Below are 16,520 nucleotides of genomic sequence, written 5' to 3' on the forward strand. Positions count from 1 at the left end.
TCCTCAGTCCCTTAGCTGTGTTTATCCTGGTGATTGTTATATCCATGTCCTCAGTCCCTTAGCTGTGTTTATCCTGGTGATTGTTATATCCATGTCCTCAGTCCCTTAGCTGTGTTTATCCTGGTGATTGTTATATCCATGTCCTCAGTCCCTTAGCTGTGTTTATCCTGGTGATTGTTATATCCATGTCCTCAGTCCCTTAGCTGTGTTTATCCTGGTGATTGTTATATCCATGTCCTCAGTCCCTTAGCTGTGTTTATCCTGGTGATTGTTATATCCATGTCCTCAGTCCCTTAGCTGTGTTTATCCTGGTGATTGTTATATCCATGTCCTCAGTCCCTTAGCTGTGTTTATCCTGGTGATTGTTATATCCATGTCCTCAGTCCCTTAGCTGTGTTTATCCTGGTGATTGTTATATCCATGTCCTCAGTCCCTTAGCTGTGTTTATCCTGGTGATTGTTATATCCATGTCCTCAGTCCCTTAGCTGTGTTTATCCTGGTGATTGTTATATCCATGTCCTCAGTCCCTTAGCTGTGTTTATCCTGGTGATTGTTATATCCATGTCCTCAGTCCCTTAGCTGTGTTTATCCTGGTGATTGTTATATCCATGTCCTCAGTCCCTTAGCTGTGTTTATCCTGGTGATTGTTATATCCATGTCCTCAGTCCCTTAGCTGTGTTTATCCTGGTAATTGTTATATCCATGTCCTCAGTCCCTTAGCTGTGTTTATCCTGGTGATTGTTATATCCATGTCCTCAGTCCCTTAGCTGTGTTTATCCTGGTGATTGCAGTGTCCTTAGTTTATGCATGTTATATGTTAAGCCTATTGCCTACAGTCACCTGGCACTGCTTTGTCTGCACCTTTATGTGTTTCTAATGTTTCCCCTTTAAGCAACTTCTTGACGCACCCATCCCATTAGCGGGATCATTTTCATCAACATCTGCTGAATTGCAGAGCGCCAAATTCAAATTAAATGACTAAAAATATTTAATTTTCATGAAATCACAAGTGCAATGTAGCAAAACACAGCGTAGCTTGTTGTTAATTCACCTGGCGTGTCAGATTTCAATAAAGCTTTTCGGCGAAAGCATACTAAGCGTTTATGTAAGCACATCTCTCTCAGTAGACAAAATATTACAAACAGCTAGCAGCCAAGTAGATTGGTCACGGAAGTCAGAAAAGCAATAAATTAAATCGCTTACCTTTGATGATCTTCGGATGTTTGCACTCACGAGACTCCCAGTTACACAATAAATGTTCCTTTTATTCCATAAACATAATTTTTATATCCAAAATACCTCCATTTGTTTGGCGCTTTATGTTCAGAAATCCACAGGCTCGAGCGGTCACAGACAAAAATTCCAAATAATATCCGTAAAGTGCGAAGAAAGATGTCAAATGTTTTTTATAATCAATCCTCAGGTTGTTTTTACAATATATAATTGATAATATGTCAACCGGAATGTAGCTTCTTCCATAGGCGAGAGAGAGAAAATGGCTGTTGCGCATGAAAAACTCTGCTGACACCCAGCCATCCACTGACGCGATGGGTTCTTTCTTGCTAATTTTTCAAAATAAAAGCCTGAAACTATGTCTAAAGACTGGTCACAGCTTGAGGAAGCAATAGGAAAAGGAAAATGGTTGATATCCCTTTAAATGGAGGCAAGGCATCCAATGGAATAGAGAGCTTTTAGGAAAAACAGCACTTCCTTGTTGGATTTTCCTCAGGTTTTCGCCTGCAATATCAGTTATGTTATACTCACAGACAATATTTTGACAGTTTTGGAAACTTTAGAGTGTTTTTGTTATCCTAATCTGACAATTAGATACATATTCTAGTTTCTGGGTCTGAGAAATAGGCAGTTTCCAATGGGCACGTTTTTTTTACCCCTACACTCAATTAAATCTCCCTTCCAGACCACCAGATCCTGAAGCATACCCTTGTTATCCACATCAATCCTACACTACATAGCAAAAGTATATGGACACCCCTTCAAATGATTGGATTTGACTATTTCAGCCACACCCATCGCTGACAGGTGTACAAAATCGAGTACACATCCATGCAATCTTCATAGACATTGGCAGTAGAATGGCCCGTACTGAAGAGCTCAGTGATTTTCAACATGGCACCGTCATAGGATGCACCATTCCAACAAGTCAATAAGTCATAATTCTGCCGTCCTAGAGCGGCCCTGGTCAACTGTAAGTGCTGTTATTGTGAAGTGGAAACATCTACAAGCAACAACGGTTCAGCCATGAAGTGGTAGGCCACATAAAGTCACAGAACTGGACCGCCGAGTGCTGAAGTGCATGTCAAGTAAAAATAATCTGTCCTCGGTTGCAACACTCAGTACTGACTTCCAAACAGCCTCTGGACGCAACGTCAGCACAAGAACTATTCGCAGGGAGCTTCATGAAATGGGTTTCCATGATCGAGCGCACACAAGCCTAAGATCACCATGTGAAATGCCAAGCATCTGCTGAAGTGGTGTAAAGCTCGTCGCCATTGGAATCTGAGACAGTGGAAACACGTTCTCTGGAGCAGGTATGCCCAAACTGGGGTACTTGCAATGCCGTTGGGACGCCAAATAAAAATATGATTCACATTTAGCAAAATAAAATAAAATAATAATAATTCTTCACGTTTTCAAACAGTCCATTTCTATTTTCCAATGGGGCTAAAATCACCCAAATTTATAGCCCCATTGGAAAATATAAATGGACTGTTTGAAAGGTATTTTGGCGCTCAGAGTTTCTTGCCTTGGACAGACAAATCTGGGTTTGGTGGATGCCAGGAGAACACTACCTGCCCAAATGCATAGTGCCGACAGTAAAGTTTGGTGGAGGAGGAATAATGGTCTGGGGCTGTTTTTCAGGGTTTGGGCTAAGCCCCTTAGTTCCAGTGAAGGGAAATCGTAACTCTACAGCATACAATGAAATTCAGAACTGGTTTGTCTAGATCAGTGTGGAAGAACTTGACTGGCCTGCACAGAGCCCTGACCTCAACCTCATTAAATGCCTTTGGGATGAATTGGAACGCAGACTGGGAGCCAGGCCTAATCACCCAACATCAGCACCCGACCTCACTAGTGCTCTTGTCTACACACACACTACATTTCCAAAAATATCTCCAAGGCCTCATTCCCACCCTAGTCCTTTTGTTCATGGTCTTCGAGCCGGATGCCATGACCTTTCACAACAGTGCTTATATGATCAAGTACAATTCCCCACCGTAGGAAGTCTCTGTCCCCGGCAGCCCCTCTGATGTCCTCCAGCAGCTGACTGGTTGCAGCCACGGCCACCTCTGCAGCTGCAGTGTGCCAGTTGCCATGGCTGGACTCAAGCGAGTCCTTGTTGATCCCACCTGTAGGCTCCTGCCTGCTTGTCTGGTCCAATGATCCCCCATGGCTGCATTTCCCTGCCAACCAATAGAGATTATCAGGACAATACGATGGTCACGTACAACTGCCGTCAGAGTCTTGTATGTTATTACACTGATGTTTATTCTCAGCCATGCCGTATGCCTGATCCTACAGACGCCGTATCTTAATTTAATCATATTGTTGTTGCAGGAATTTTCCTGCATAGCAGGAAATGCAAACTTGTAGTGTATTCAATAATTAGAAAAGGCTTCTAAAGTTTGTAATTTCTCATTTAAAATGATTTTCCCTAACGTAAAATGTATTTTTTAATTTAATTTTATTTATTTCACCTTTATTTAACCAGGTAGGCTAGTTGAGAACAAGTTCTCATTTGCAACTGCGACCTGGCCAAGATAAAGCAAAGCAGTGTGACAGAGACAACACAGAGTTACACATGGAGTAAACAATAAACAAGCCAATAACACAAACAAGTCAATGACACAGTGTGTTCAAATCAATTCAAACTCTCCTTCCAGACCCATATCAAACATCTCCAATCCAAAGTTAAATCTAGAATTGGCTTCCTATTTCGCAACAAAGCATCCTTCACTCATGCTGCCAAACATACCCTTGTAAAACTGACCATCCTACCAATGCTCGACTTTGGCGATGTCATTTACAAAATAGCCTCCAATACCCTACTCAACAAATTGGATGCAGTCTATCACAGTGCAATCCGTTTTGTCACCAAAGCCCCATATACTACCCACCATTGCGACCTGTACGCTCTCGTTGGCTGGCCCTCGCTTCATACTCGTCGCCAAACCCACTGGCTCCATGTCATCTACAAGACCCTGCTAGGTAAAGTCCCCCCTTATCTCAGCTCGCTGGTCACCATTGCATCTCCCACCTGTAGCACACGCTCCAGCAGGTATATCTCTCTAGTCACCCCCAAAACCAATTCTTTCTTTGGCCGCCTCTCCTTCCAGTTCTCTGCTGCCAATGACTGGAACGAACTACAAAAATCTCTGAAACTGGAAACACTTATCTCCCTCACTAGCTTTAAGCACCAACTGTCAGAGCAGCTCACAGATTACTGCACCTGTACATAGCCCACCTATAATTTAGCCCAAACAACTACCTCTTTCCCTACTGTATTTTATTTATTTATTTATTTTGCTCCTTTGCACCCCATTATTTTTATTTCTACTTTGCACATTCTCCCATTGCAAATCTACCATTCCAGTGTTTTACTTGCTATATTGTATTTACTTTGCCACCATGGCCTTTTTGCCTTTACCTCCCTTATCTCACCTCATTTGCTCACATCGTTGTTGTTTATACTGTATTATTGACTGTATGTTTGTTTTACTCCATGTGTAACTCTGTGTCGTTGTATGTGTCGAACTGCTTTGCTTTATCTTGGCCAGGTCGCAATTGTAAATGAGAACTTGTTCTCAACTTGCCTACCTGGTTAAATAAAGGTGAAATAAATAAATAAATAAAAATGCATGAGGAGATAGGCAATACATAATATATAGAATAAATAGGCCATAGGAGCGAATAATTACAATTTTGCAGATTAACACTAGAGTAATAAATGAGCAGATGATGATGTGCAAGTAGAGATACTGGTGTGAAAAAGAGCAAAAATGTTAATAAAATAAAAACAGTATGGGGATGATTTAGGTAGATTGGGTGGGCTATTTACAGATGGACTATGTACAGCTGCAGTGATCGGTTAGCTGCTCAGATAGTTGATGTTGTAGCTCCTGTGGCGGGCCGGGCACAGTGCGCGCTAACCAAGGTTGCCAGGGGCACGGTGTTTCCTCCGACACATTGGTGCGGCTGGCTTCCGGGTTGGATGCGCGCTGTGTTAAGAAGAAGTGCGGCTAGGTTGGGTTGTGTATCGGAGGACGCATGACTTTCAACCTTCGACCCTCCCGAGCCCGTACGGGAGTTGTAGCGATGAGACAAGATAGTAGCTACAACAACAATTGGACACCACGAAATTGGGGAGAAAAAGGGGTAAAAAAAATAAAAAAATAAAGTAGTTGATGTTTAAATTTGGTGAGGGAAATAAAAAAGTCTCCAACTTCAGTGATTTTTGCAATTCGTTCCAGTCACTGGCAGCAAAAAACTGGAAGGAAAAGCGGCCAATGAGGTGTTGGCTTTGGGGATGATCAGTGAGATATACCTGCTGGACAGTGTGCTATGGGTGGGTGTTGTTATCGTGACCAGTGAACTCAGATAAGGCGGAGCTTTACCTAGCATAGGCTTATAGATGACCTGGAGCCAGTGGGTCTGGCGACAAATGTGTAGCGACTGCGAAATAGAAAGCCGATTCCAGATTTGATTTTGAATTGGAGATTAATATGAGTCTGGAAGGAGAGTTTACAGTCTAGCCAGACACATAGGTATTTATAGTTGTTCACATATTCTAGGTCAGAACCGTCCAGGGTGGTGATGCTATTTGGGCGGGCGTGCGGGCAGTGAACGGTTGAAAAGCATGCATTTGGTATTACTTGCATTTAAGAGCAGATGGAGGCCACGGAAGGAGTGTTGTATGGCATTGAAGCTTGTTTGGAGGTTAGTTAGCACAGTGTCCAAAGAAGGGCCAGAAGTATACAGAATGGTGTCGTCTGTGTAGAGATGGATCACTGAATCACTGAATTTCCCGCAGCAAGAGCGACATCATTGATATACACAGAGAAAAGAGTTGGCCAGAGAATTTAACCCTGTGGTACCCACATAGAGCCTGCCTGAGGTCCGGACAACATGCCCTCCGATTTGACACACTGAACTCTGTCTGCAAAGTAGTTGGTGAATCAGGCGAGGCAGTCATTAGAAAAACCAAGCCTACTGAGTCTACTGATAAGAATACGGTGATTGAGTCGAAAGCTTTGGCCAGGTCGATGAAGACAGCTACACAGTACTGTCCTTTATCGATGGCGGTTATGATATCATTTAGTACCTTGAGCGTGCCTGAGGTGCACCCGGGACCGGCTCGGAAGCCAGATAGCACAGCGGAGAAGGTACGGTGGGATTCGAAATGGTCAGTTATCTGTTTATTAACTTGGCTTTTGAAGACTTTAGATAGGCAGGGCAGGATGGATATAGGTCTGTAACAGTTTGGGTCTAGAGTGTCTCCCCCTTTGAAGAGGGGGATGACCGCGGCAACTTTCCAATCTTTAGGGATCTCGGACGATACAAAAGATCGGTTGAACTGGCTGGTAATAGGGGTTGCAACAATGGCGGCGGATAGTTTTAGAAAGAGAGGGTCCAGATTGTATCAACAACAAATGTCAATGAATTATAATCCAGATTTCCTGTTACTGCATGTTTATTTTTCTGCTGTGAGAAACCGGGTCAAATTAAGATAAGGTATCTTTAGGTCTGATCTGTATGTGTTTTAGCTTCTCTAAATGCTGTTGAGAAACTGTAGAAAGCACAAGCTACCAAAGAACAAAGAGACATGCAACTAGGTTGGTATGCTATTAATATGCTACCTCCGGTTGTTTCAGATCAAATCAAATTGCATTAGTCACATGCGCCAAATACAACACGTAGGAGGTAGAAGCTGTTTAGAAGCCTATTGGACCTACACTTGGCGCTTCGGGACCACTTGCCGTGCGGTAGCGGAGAGAACAGTCTATGACTAGGGTGGCTGGATTCTGATAATTTTTAGGACCTTCCTCTGACACCGCCTGGTATAGAGGTCCTGGATGGCAGGAATCTTGGCCCCAGTAAAGTACTGGGCCATTCACACAACCCTCTGCAGTCGGAGGCCGAGCAGTTGCCATACCATGCAGTGATGCAACCAGTCAGGATGCTTTCGATGGTGCAGCTGTAGAACCTTTTGAGGATCTGAGGACCCATGCCAAATCTTTTCAGTCTCCTGAGCTGGAATAGGTTTTGTCGTGCCCTCTTCACGACTGTCTTGGTGTGCTTGGACCATGTTAGTTTGTTGGGTAATGTGGACACCAAGGAACTTGAAGCTCTCAACCTGCTCCACTACAAACCCATAGATGAGAATGGGGGCGTGCTCGGTCCTCTTTTTCCTGTAGTCCACAATCATCTCCTTTGTCTTGATCACGTTGAGGGAGAGGATGTCCTGGTGTCAGGTGCGTGAATGAGGACCCAAAAGCGAATTAACAAACAGAGTTTCTTTAATGATGAACACACGTGGGCTCAGATGGACAGGTAGATTCCGACAGGACAGGACAAGGTTGCAGCAAACACGATGATAGTCTGGTTCAGGCATGAGACACACAAACAAGAATCCGACAAAGACAGGAGCAGAAACAGAGAGAGATATAGGGACCTAATCAGAGGGAAAAAGGGAACAGGTGGGAAAAGGGGTGAATGAGGTAGTCAGAGAAGACAAGGAACAGCTGGGGGAAAGAGGCACAGAAACGGTAACCTAGTACGACCAGCAGAGGGAGACAGGGTGAAAGGAAAGGACAGAAAGACACAACATGACAATACATGACAGTACCCCCCCACTCACCGAGCGCCTCCTGGCGCACTCGAGGAGGAAACCTGGCGGCAACGGAGGAAATCCTCGATCAGCGCACGGTCCAGCACGTCCCGAGAGGGAACCCAACTCCTCTCCTCAGGAGAGGGCGTACCCCTCCCAATCTACGAGGTACTGGTGACCACGGCCCCGAGGACGCATGTCCAAAATCCTACGGACCCTGTAGATGGGTGCGCCCTCGACAAGGATGGGGGGGGGGGGGGGAGACGAGCGGGGGCGCGAAGAACGGGCTTGATACAGGAGACATGGAAGACCGGGTGGACGCGACGAAGGTATCGCGGAAGAAGAAGTCGAACTGCGACAGGATTAATGACCCGAGAAATACGGAACGGACCAATGAACCGCGGGGTCAACTTGCGAGAAGCCGTCTTAAGGGGAAGGTTCTGAGTGGAGAGCCAAACTCTCTGACCGCGACAATATCTAGGACTCTTAGTTCTACGCTTATTAGCAGCCCTCACAGTCTGCGTCCTATAACGGCAAAGTGCAGACCTGACCCTCTTCCAGGTGCGCTCGCAACGTTGGACAAAAGCCTGAGCGGAGGGGACGCTGGACTCGGCGAACTGAGATGAGAACAGCGGAGGCTGGTACCCGAGGCTACTCTGAAAAGGAGATAGCCCGGTCGCAGACGAAGGAAGCGAGTTGTGGGCGTATTCTGCCCAGGGGAGCTGTTCTGACCAAGACGCAGGGTTGCGAAAAGAAAGACTGCGTAAGATGCGACCAATAGTCTGATTGGCCCCTTCTGCTTGACCGTTAGACTGGGGGTGAAAGCCGGAAGAGAGACTGACGGAAGCCCCAATCAAACGGCAAAACTCCCTCCAAAATTGAGACGTGAATTGCGGACCTCTGTCCGAAACGACGTCTGACGGAAGGCCATGAATTCTGAAAACATTCTCGATGATGATTTGTGCCGTCTCTTTAGCAGAAGGAAGCTTAGCAAGGGGAATGAAATGAGCCGCCTTAGAGAACCTATCGACAACCGTAAGAATAACAGTCTTCCCCGCTGACGAAGGCAGTCCGGTGACAAAATCTAAGGCGATGTGAGACCACGGTCGAGAGGGAATGGGAAGCGGCCTGAGACGGCCGGCAGGAGGGGAGTTACCGGACTTAGTCTGCGCGCAGACCGAACAAGCAGCCACGAAACGACGCGTGTCATGCTCCCGGGTGGGCCACCAAAAACGCTGGCGAATGGAAGCAAGCGTACCCCGAACGCCAGGGTGGCCGGCTAACTTGGCAGAGTGAGCCCACTGAAGAACGGCCAGACGAGTAGGAACGGGAACGAAAAGAAGGTTCCTAGGACAAGCGCGCGGCGACGGAGTGTGAGTGAGCGCTTGCTTTACCTGCCTCTCAATTCCCCAGACAGTCAACCCGACAACACGCCCCTCAGGGAGAATCCCCTCGGGGTCAGTGGAGGCTACTGAAGAACTGAAGAGACGAGATAAAGCATCAGGCTTGGTGTTCTTAGAGCCCGGACGATAAGAAATCACGAACTCGAAACGAGCGAAAAACAGCGCCCAACGCGCCTGACGCGCATTAAGTCGTTTGGCAGAACGGATGTACTCAAGGTTCCTATGGTCAGTCCAAACGACAAAAGGAACGGTCGCCCCCTCCAACCACTGTCGCCATTCGCCTAGGGCTAACCGGATGGCGAGCAGTTAGCGGTTTCCCACATCATAGTTACGTTCCGACGGCGACAGGCAATGAGAAAAATACGCGCATGGGTGGACCTTGTCGTCAGAGAGGGAGCGCTGAGAAAGAATGGCTCCCACGCCCACCTCTGACGCGTCAACCTCGACAACGAACTGTCTAGAGACGTCAGGTGTAACAAGGATAGGAGCGGATGTAAAACGATTCTTGAGGAGATCAAAAGCTCCCTGGGCGGAAACGGACCACTTAAAGCACGTCTTGACAGAAGTAAGGGCTGTGAGAGGAGCTGCCACCTGACCGAAATTACGGATGAAACGACGATAGAAGTTCGCGAAGCCGAGAAAGCGCTGCAGCTCGACGCGTGACTTAGGGGCGGGCCAATCAATGACAGCTTGGACCTTAGCGGGATCCATCTTAATGCCTTCAGCGGAAATAACAGAACCGAGAAATGTGACGGAGGAGGCATGAAAAGTGCACTTCTCAGCCTTCACAAAAAGACAATTCTCTAAAAGGCGCTGGAGGACACGTCGAACGTGCTGAACATGAATCTGGAGTGACGGTGAAAAAATCAGGATATCGTCAAGGTAAACGAAAACAAAGATGTTCAGCATGTCTCTCAGGACATCATTGACTAATGCCTGAAAGACAGCTGGAGCGTTAGCGAGGCCGAAAGGAAGAACCCGGTATTCAAAGTGCCCTAACGGAGTGTTAAACGCCGTCTTCCACTCGTCCCCCTCCCTGATGCGCACGAGATGGTAAGCGTTACGAAGGTCCAACTTAGTGAAAAACCTGGCTCCCTGCAGGATCTCGAAGGCTGAAGACATAAGAGGAAGCGGATAACGATTCTTCACTGTTATGTCATTCAGCCCTCGATAATCTATGCAGGGGCGCAGAGACCCGTCCTTCTTCTTGACAAAAAAAACCCCCGCTCCGGCGGGAGAGGAGGAGGGGACTATGGTACCGGCGTCAAGAGCTACAGACAAATAATCCTCGAGAGCCTTACGTTCGGGAGCCGACAGAGAGTATAGTCTACCCCGGGGGGGAGTGGTTCCCGGAAGGAGATCAATACTACAATCATACGACCGGTGTGGAGGAAGAGAGGTGGCCCTGGACCGACTGAACACCGTGCGCAGATCGTGATATTCCTCCGGCACCCCTGTCAAATCACCAGGCTCCTCCTGTGAAGAAGAGACAGAGGAAACAGGAGGGATAGCAGACATTAAACATTTCACATGACAAGAGACGTTCCAGGAGAGGATAGAATTACTAGACCAATTAATGGAAGGATTATGACAAACTAGCCAGGGATGGCCCAAAACAACAGGTGTAAAAGGTGAACGAAAAATTAAAAAAGAAATGGTTTCGCTATGATTACCAGAAACAGTGAGGGTTAAAGGTAGCGTCTCACGCTGAATCCTGGGGAGAGGACTACCATCCAGGGCGAACAAGGCCGTGGACTCCCTTAACTGTCTGAGAGGAATGTCATGTTCCCGAGCCCAGGTCTCGTCCATAAAACAGCCCTCCGCCCCAGAGTCTATTAAGGCACTGCAGGAAGCTGACGAACCGGCCCAGCGTTGATGGACCGACAAGGTAGTGCAGGATCTTGAAGGAGAGACAGGAGTAGTAGCGCTCACCAGTAGCCCTCCGCTTACTGATGAGCTCTGGCTTTTACTGGACATGAAGTGACAAAATGACCAGCAGAACCGCAATAGAGACAGAGGCGGTTGGTGATTCTCCGTTCCCTCTCCTTAGTCGAGATGCGGATACCTCCCAGCTGCATAGGCTCAGCTCCCGAGCCGGCAGAGGAAGATGGTAGTGATGCGGAGAGGGGGGCAACGGAGAACGCGAGCTCCTTTCCACGAGCTCGGTGACGAAGATCAACCCGTCGCTCAATGCGAATAGCGAGTTCAATCAAGGAATCCACGCTGGAAGGAACCTCCCGGGAGAGAATCTCATCCTTTACCTCTGCGCGGAGACCCTCCAGAAGACGAGCGAGCAAAGCCGGCTCGTTCCAGCCACTGGAGGCAGCAAGAGTGCGAAACTCAATAGAGTAGTCTGTTATGGATTGATTGCCTTGACATAGGGAAGACAGGGCCCTGGAAGCCTCCTCCCCAAAAACAGATCGATCAAAAACCCGTATCATCTCCTCCTTAAAGTCCTGATACTGGTTAGTACACTCAGCCCTTGCCTCCCAGATTGCCGTGCCCCACTCACGAGCCCGTCCAGTAAGGAGAGATATGACGTAGGCGACACGAGCAGTGCTCCTGGCGTAAGTGTTGGGCTGGAGAGAAAACACAATATCACACTGGGTGAGGAACGAGCGGCATTCAGTGGGCTCCCCAGAGTAACACGGCGGGTTATTGATTCTGGGCTCCGGAGATTCGAAAGCCCTGGAAGTGGCCGGTGGATCGAGGCGGAGATGGTGAACCTGTTCTGTGAGGTTGGAGACTTGGGTGGCCAGGGTCTCAACGGCATGTCGAGCAGCAGACAATTCCTGCTCGTGTCTGCCTAGCATCGCTCCCTGGATCTCGACGGCTGAGTGGAGAGGATCCGAAGTCGCTGGGTCCATTCTTGGTCGGATTCTTCTGTCAGGTGCGTGAATGAGGACCCAAAAGCGAATTAACAAACAGAGTTTCTTTAATGATGAACACACGTGGGCTCAGATGGACAGGTAGATTCCGACAGGACAGGACAAGGTTGCAGCAAACACGATGATAGTCTGGTTCAGGCATGAGACACACAAACAAGAATCCGACAAAGACAGGAGCAGAAACAGAGAGAGATATAGGGACCTAATCAGAGGGAAAAAGGGAACAGGTGGGAAAAGGGGTGAATGAGGTAGTCAGAGAAGACAAGGAACAGCTGGGGGAAAGAGGGACAGAAACGGTAACCTAGTACGACCAGCAGAGGGAGACAGGGTGAAAGGAAAGGACAGAAAGACACAACATGACAATACATGACACCTGGCACCACACTGCCTAGGTCTTTGACCTCCTCCCTATAGGCTGACTCGTCGTTGTCGGTGATCGACCTACCACTGTTTTGTCATCTGAAAACGTAATGATGGTGTTGGAGTCGTGCCTGGCCATGCAGTCATGAGTGAACAGGGAGTACAGGAGGGGACTGAGCACGCACCCCAGAGTGGCCCCTGTGTTGAGGATCAGCATGGCGAAGGTGTTGTTACCTACCCCTACCACCTGGAGGCGCCCTGTCAGGAAGTCCAGAATCCAGTTGCAGAGGGAGGAGTTTAGTCCCAGGGTCCTTAGTTTATTGATGAGCTTTTGAGGGCACTATGGTGTTGAACACTGAGCTGTAGTCAATGAATAGCATTCTCACATAGGTGTTCCTTTTGTCCAGATGGGAAAGGACAGTGTGGAGTGCAATAGAGATTGCATCATCTGTGGATCTGTTAGGGCAGTATGCAGATTGGAGTGGGTCTAGGGTTTCTGGGGTGATGGTGTTGATGTGAGCCATGACCAGCCTTTCAAAACACTTAATGACTACAGACGTGAGTGCTACGGGTTGTTGGTCATTTAGGCAGGTTACCTTAGTGTTTTTGGACACAGGGACTATTGTGTTCTGCTTAAAACATGTTGGTATTACAGACTCGGACAAGGAGAGGTTGAAAATGTCAGTGAAGACACTTGCCAGTTGGTCAGCGCATGCTCGCAGTACACGTCCTGGTAATCAGTCTGTGAATGTTTACCTGTTTAAAAGGTCTTACTCACATTGGCTACAGAGAGCGTGATCACACAGTCTTCTTATAAACTTCCAGGTCCTGCTCCTTGAAATTGGCAGCTCTAGCGTTTAGCTCAGTGCGGATGTTGCCTGTAATCCATGGCTTCTGGTTGGGGCATGTACTGTACATACGGTCACTGTGGGGACAACGTCATTGATGTACTTATTGATGAAGCCAATGACTGATGTGGTGTACTCAATGCCATCGGAGGAATCCCAGAACATATTCCAGTCTGTGATAGAAAAACAGTCCTGTAGCTTAGCATCTGCTTCATCTGACCACTTTATTGATCGAGTCACTGGTGCTTCCTGCTTTAGTTTTTGCTTGTAAGCAGGAATCAGGAGAATAGAATTATGGTCAGATTTGCCAAATGAAGGATGAGGGAGAGCTTTGTATGCATCTTTGTGTGTGGAGTAAAGGTGGTCCAGAGTTGTTTTCCCTCTGGTTGCACGTTTAACATGCTGATAGAAATCTGGTAAGACAGGTTTAAGTTTCCCTGCATTAAAGTCCCCGGCTACTAGGAGCGCCGCCTCTGGGTGAGCGTTTTCTTGTTTGCTTATGGTGGTATACAGCTCATTGAGTGCGGTCTTAGTGCCAGCATCAGTCTGTGGTGGTATGTAGACAGCTACAAAAAATATAGATGAAAACTCTCTGTAGATAGTGTGGTCTACAGCTTATTATGAGATACTCTACCTCAGGCGAGCAGAACCTCGAGACTTCCTTAAATATTGTGCACCAGCTGTTATTTACAAAAAGACATAGTCTGTTGTCCCTTGCCTTACCAGACGTTATTGTCCTAACGATACAGCGTATAACCAGCCAGCTGTATGTTAATAATGTCGTCGTTCAGCCACGACTCCGTGAAGCATAAGATATTACAGTTTTGAATGTCCCATTGGTAGTTTAATCTTCCGTGTAGGTCATCGATTTTATTTTCAAAATATTGCACATTTGCTAGCAGAATGGAAGGCAGTGGGTTTATTCGATCGCCAGTCCACTCTCTGGCCCCTTTTTCTCTGCCTTCTCAAAATACAAATGAAGGAGATCTGGGCCTGTTCCCGGGGTAGTGGTATGTCATTCACTTCAGGCTCATCGGACTCGTTAAAGGAAAAAAAGGATTCTGCCAGTTCGTGGTGAGTAATCGCAGTTCTGATGTCCGGCCATGAGAGATTTTTGGTCATGAGAGACGGTAGCAGCAACATTATGTACAAAATAAGTTAAAAAAACAACGCAAAGAAACAAACAAAATTGTCACAACTCCTACCGAAGGTGGCATCTCTTCCTGTTCGGGCGGCGCTCGTTGTCACCGGTCTACTAGCTGCCACCGATCCCTTTTCTGTTGGTTTTGTCTAATTAGTTACACCTGTTTCTTGTTTACGTTTAGTTGGGCTATTTAGCCGCATGCTCTTTGTGCAGGCTTCTTTTCTCCACTGTGTTTGTGTGTGGTAGAGTGTTTCTATTTTGGGTTTTCCTCCGGACTTGTTAGGTCCTGGTTTTGGGCTATCGTGTCTCTGCGCCCAATGTTTTGTCGTTTTATTTTCCCTGTGCCTAATAAAGCACTATTCTGTACATTCTGCCTCCTGCGCCTGACTCCGGCACCCACTACGCCTAGTGCGTCACAAAAACAACACAATAGGTTAGGAACACGTAAAATATCAGCCTTCTCCGGCGCCATCTTATCAATTTCACAATGTAAATCTTATTAAAATCAGATTAGTGACTGACTCTACCTTTTGGTTTGGTGGAAGAAAGAGGTCCAAGGCCAAAATATCCCGAGGTCAGCTTCTTGTCTCTGATGATGTTTTCTAGGATGTTGTTCTGACAGTCTATACCGACACAGCTCCGACATGTGGGAGTGCCCTTATCTGGTGAACAGAGGTTTCACAATATAAACTACATCCTGGTACTTTGCTACACAACATTGATAAATGAGGGCCCAGGTTACTTCAGAGGAACATCAACCTACATGCTTTAGTTGGTAATTAGCCTTCTTCAAACTCATTCAGCCATCATTAAGCTACTCTGCCTCTTTAACACCCACCCAGAACACGCCCAAGCAATACCTGCAACAGGGCCGATGTCTGACACGTCTGATCTGATGAGATTGGAATGGGGAAATCTGTTGCCCAGTTCTATCCAGTTACTGTGACTGTAGAAGTCCTGAAAATATAACAATGACAAGTTGTTGAAAATGCTACGACAAATGCCATGTTATCCATTGGGAATAAACCGTTTTGAATTGCTTTTATCAAAACGTATATTTCAGCAAAAGCAATGTCTCTCTCTTGTCTTGTGGAGTACGGAAATAATGAAAACCATCTAAATCACCTGTAAGGTGTGTAAAATGTCTCCCAGCTTCTGTCTTGCTGCCTCAAAGTTCCCTTGCTTGATGCTGTCTTTGACAGAGCTCATGCCATCTGTGATGAGTTTCCGCCCCTCCACGAACCTCTCCCCATCAAAGTGGTACTCTTCATTGAACACGTGACGTACGTCAACTCCGGCATTTCTCCAGGTGACGTCTGATATGGCACTCTGGAAACTCTTAGCAGACCCCGATGAGGAGCAGGTTAGAGCCAGAGACTCTGCAGTCAGGGGTCCGGGCTACAAACACACACACATTTTAATACACATTGGTGTAAATAAAATATATTCTACTACATACTGTACTACAATAGAAAACAAAACTCCAATAACTTCTTTAATTTGCAAATGTGTAAATATAAAACAGTGACAGTATATGAGTCTGATGTGGTCCTTCATTTTGTGGCTTTAATTTACTTACCGGCAGAGTGAAGTCTCTTCCTTCAACAGAGGCCAATTGCTTGCACACCTGTGCCGTGGTCTGTAAGATGGCTTCCTTAGTGATCTCCATGTGGTTCATGGAGCTGCCTGAGAGGAATGCCAGGAACCCCTGCACCCCTGGCTGCAAGAGGAGGAGAGAAACTACGGCCAGGAGTGATGACATCATCAATCTGTCTTTGGGAGGGAGAGGACAGTATTCACGTCACTTGACCTTTTTCCAAATTTTTTTGTGCTACAGAATTTAAAATAAACAAAATAAAATAGAGGTGTTGTGCCACTGTCAGGTGGGTGATTCTAGCATTGGGGGTTGAATAATTACCTAATCAATATATACCCGTGTTTTATTTACCATTAATTTAAAACAAATATAAGAATCTTTCTTCCACTTTGACATTGTAAAGTATTTTGTGTAGATCGCTGACAAAACAAGAC

The 16,520-nt window shown here is 46.7% G+C and overlaps 1 pseudogene; it reads right to left on the reverse strand.

Moving 5' to 3' along the window:
- The window catches only part of LOC139417931 (von Willebrand factor A domain-containing protein 7-like), a 35,528-nt pseudogene extending 19,274 nt beyond the window's left edge, over positions 1 to 16,254 (reverse strand).
- Positions 16,255 to 16,520: the final 266 nt, after the last annotated feature.

This window comes from Oncorhynchus clarkii, chromosome 10 (genome assembly GCF_045791955.1).
Source record: "Oncorhynchus clarkii lewisi isolate Uvic-CL-2024 chromosome 10, UVic_Ocla_1.0, whole genome shotgun sequence".
Classification (NCBI taxonomy): Eukaryota; Metazoa; Chordata; class Actinopteri; order Salmoniformes; family Salmonidae; genus Oncorhynchus; species Oncorhynchus clarkii.